Source organism: Osmia lignaria, unplaced genomic scaffold, assembly GCF_051020975.1.
Source record: "Osmia lignaria lignaria isolate PbOS001 unplaced genomic scaffold, iyOsmLign1 scaffold0035, whole genome shotgun sequence".
NCBI classification, from domain to species: Eukaryota; Metazoa; Arthropoda; class Insecta; order Hymenoptera; family Megachilidae; genus Osmia; species Osmia lignaria.
The window spans coordinates 1,260,001-1,264,465 of record NW_027478176.1 but is presented as its reverse complement, the minus strand read 5'-3'; positions in this window follow the sequence as shown (position 1 = coordinate 1,264,465).

Sequence of the window (4,465 nt, the reverse complement as noted above, 5' to 3'; positions counted from 1 at the left end):
GATCAACCAGGGAGCTTAGTTATTATTGTAAATTTAAATTTTCGTCGTCGGCCCTCCCTGTAAGACCGATCGACGTTAAGCCATTTCTCTTTTGTATGTAACACACATTCATAAATTTTGTACCTCTTATAGAGGCCAAATATTCTCCTCCTCCTCTCATAAAGCACGAAAATCACTTTCACGCCGTGCATCCATCGTGCAAGCACGTAGACCACACACGCTGGACAATATAATAAAAGATAGCGCGGACAGTGGCATGCTATACAAATCGAGAAAGCGCGTACAGTGATCATGCTGGTCATTTTGCCACCAAATTTTATAATCTTTATCATTAGAGCGGGCCCACCAACCTCGTCTCTGTACTTTATACATTTCTCCTCCATCTGCACACACCTTTTCAAACATTAACGGAGAGAGTTCCTTGGACTTGCTTTAAATGTACATATTAGATATGTTGGAATCTCTCTCCTTTAGAAGTTTCCCCAGCCTTAAAACTTCTTTCATTTTTACTCCTCTCTCCATACTTATTTTCCTCTCTGAACGTATCAGAGAGGATTTTATTTCTGACACCTCTTGACTTTTCTTAAATTCAGGGACGTAATTTTGTTCATAATTCAGTGGACTTTTGTGTATTTTATACTTTAAATATTTCCAAACAGTCTCCCTTCTAAAAGTGATAGAACGAATTTTCCGTCTAACACTACTTTCTTGGTTCAAAAATTTTATACAATCTTATAACTTTTTCAGTTTTAACAAATTTTGGTTACAGACAGTTGATGCTCAGTTTGTACAAGTATGCAACATTTATAAGTGCATACAGGTCACCAGCCTTATATTACAAGGCTCACCACATATGGGCCATTCGGTCTTAGACACCGACCCGTGGTAATGCTGTGTGGAGATTAATAATAATCCGCAACGGAAAACCGGAACGAGAATAGTCGAGAAAGTATATTCTCGAGGAGCGGTAGACTGCTTTTCAACCGAAGTCATAAAAGAGCCACACGCTCGACGCTACTCCCGACCGTCCGAGCGAACCGAAAGTGCCTTCCTATAAATACCGAACGGCCGGCCGCTAGGTCGGCGACGCATGGGCTTACGCCCAGGCGTATGCCTGTGCAAACCGCCGTGAGAGCGTACCATCCCGCCGGCACGGTAAAACTTAGACTGAAAATATCGTCGAACATATCCTTTCATTTTATAACGTTCTATACATGAAAATTAATAAATTAACATGCAGGACATAATAAATTCACATTCTCATGTAAATCATGGGTTTAATTAATATTTTAAAAAATTTTTAAAACCGCCCAGAACCGATGAGATGAAAATATTAAAAACGATATTTTTTGCATTTTCTTACGGTAAAACATTAACAAATAAGCGACTATAGCAATATAAAACTCCATTTGTAATTTAATTAATGAAAATTAATATTTTTTTTTGATTTTTCAGCGATCCAGAACCGATGAGACGAAAACAATTAAAACGATATTTTTGCATTTTCTTACGACAAAACATTAACAAATACGAGACTATAACAATATAAAACTACATATGTAATTTAATTAATCAAAATTAATAATTTTTTTTGATTTTTCAGTGATCCAGAACCGATAAGTCGAAAATTTTAACAATCATATTTTTGCATTCTGTACCGTGGATCCATCGTTAAACGCTATTAAACTAACGTCCGTGATGGTATAAATGCAGATTTTCGCTCCGTTTAGCCAAAATAACGAACTTTAGGTGCGCTCCGAAATATTTCAAAGTCCCAGCGGCGTATTGCTTCGCCTCTTAGAACCGATTAGTCGAAAATTTTAACAATCATATTTTTGCATTCTGTACCGTGGATCGATCGTTTAAACGCTATTGAACTAACGTCCGTGATGGTAATAAATGCAGATTTTCGCTCCGTTTAGCCAAAATAACGAACTTTAGGTGCGCTCCGAAATATTTCAAAGTCCCAGCGGCGTATTGCTTCGCCTCTTAGAACCGATTAGTCGAAAATTTTAACAATCATATTTTTGCATTCTGTACCGTGGATCGATCGTTAAACGCTATTGAACTAACGTCCGTGATGGTATAAATGCAGATTTTCGCTCCGTTTAGCCAAAATAACGAACTTTAGGTGCGCTCCGAAAATATTTCAAAGTCCCAGCGGCGTATTGCTTCGCCTCTTAGAACCGATTAGTCGAAAATTTTAACAATCATATTTTTGCATTCTGTACCGTGGATCGATCGTTAAACGCTATTGAACTAACGTCCGTGATGGTATAAATGCAGATTTTCGCTCCGTTTAGCCAAAATAACGAACTTTAGGTGCGCTCCGAAATATTTCAAAGTCCCAGCGGCGTATTGCTTCGCCTCTTAGAACCGATTAGTCGAAAATTTTAACAATCATATTTTTGCATTCTGTACCGTGGATCCATCGTTAAAACGCTATTAAACTAACGTCCGTGATGGTATAAATGCAGATTTTCGCTCCGTTTAGCCAAAATAACGAACTTTAGGTGCGCTCCGAAATATTTCAAAGTCCCAGCGGCGTATTGCTTCGCCTCTTAGAACCGATTAGTCGAAAATTTTAACAATCATATTTTTGCATTCTGTACCGTGGATCGATCGTTAAACGCTATTAAACTAACGTCCGTGATGGTATAAATGCAGATTTTCGCTCCGTTTAGCCAAAATAACGAACTTTAGGTGCGCTCCGAAATATTTCAAAGTCCCAGCGGCGTATTGCTTCGCCTCTTAGAACCGATTAGTCGAAAATTTTAACAATCATATTTTTGCATTCTGTACCGTGGATCCATCGTTAAACGCTATTAAACTAACGTCCGTGATGGTATAAATGCAGATTTTCGCTCCGTTAGCCAAAATAACGAACTTTAGGTGCGCTCCGAAATATTTCAAAGTCCCAGCGGCGTATTGCTTCGCCTCTTAGAACCGATTAGTCGAAAATTTTAACAATCATATTTTTGCATTCTGTACCGTGGATCGATCGTTAAACGCTATTAAAACTAACGTCCGTGATGGTATAAATGCCAGATTTTCGCTCCGTTTAGCCAAAATAACGAACTTTAGGTGCGCTCCGAAATATTTCAAGTCCCAGCGGCGTATGGCTTCGCCTCTTAGAACCGATTAGTCGAAAATTTTAACAATCATATTTTTGCATTCTGTACCGTGGATCCATCGTTAAACGCTATTAAACTAACGTCCGTGATGGTATAAATGCAGATTTTCGCTCCGTTTAGCCAAAATAACGAACTTTAGGTGCGCTCCGAAATATTTCAAAGTCCCAGCGGCGTATTGCTTCGCCTCTTAGAACCGATTAGTCGAAAATTTTAAACAATCATATTTTTGCATTCTGTACCGTGGATCGATCGTTAAACGCTATTAAACTAACGTCCGTGATGGTATAAATGCAGATTTTCGCTCCGTTTAGCCAAAATAACGAACTTTAGGTGCGCTCCGAAATATTTCAAAGTCCCAGCGGCGTATTGCTTCGCCTCTTAGAACCGATTAGTCGAAAATTTTAACAATCATATTTTTGCATTCTGTACCGTGGATCCATCGTTAAACGCTATTAAACTAACGTCCGTGATGGTATAAATGCAGATTTTCGCTCCGTTTAGCCAAAATAACGAACTTTAGGTGCGCTCCGAAATATTTCAAAGTCCCAGCGGCGTATTGCTTCGCCTCTTAGAACCGATTAGTCGAAAATTTAACAATCATATTTTTGCATTCTGTACCGTGGATCGATCGTTAAACGCTATTAAACTAACGTCCGTGATGGTATAAATGCAGATTTTCGCTCCGTTTAGCCAAAATAACGAACTTTAGGTGCGCTCCGAAATATTTCAAAGTCCCAGCGGCGTATTGCTTCGCCTCTTAGAACCGATTAGTCGAAAATTTTAACAATCATATTTTTGCATTCTGTACCGTGGATCCATCGTTAAACGCTATTAAACTAACGTCCGTGATGGTATAAATGCAGATTTTCGCTCCGTTTAGCCAAAATAACGAACTTTAGGTGCGCTCCGAAATATTTCAAAGTCCCAGCGGCGTATTGCTTCGCCTCTTAGAACCGATTAGTCGAAAATTTTAACAATCATATTTTTGCATTCTGTACCGTGGATCGATCGTTAAACGCTATTAAACTAACGTCCGTGATGGTATAAATGCAGATTTTCGCTCCGTTTAGCCAAAATAACGAACTTTAGGTGCGCTCCGAAATATTTCAAAAGTCCCAGCGGCGTATTGCTTCGCCTCTTAGAACCGATTAGTCGAAAATTTTAACAATCATATTTTTGCATTCTGTACCGTGGATCCATCGTTAAACGCTATTAAACTAACGTCCGTGATGGTATAAATGCAGATTTTCGCTCCGTTTAGCCAAAATAACGAACTTTAGGTGCGCTCCGAAATATTTCAAAGTCCCAGCGGCGTATTGCTTCGCCTCTTA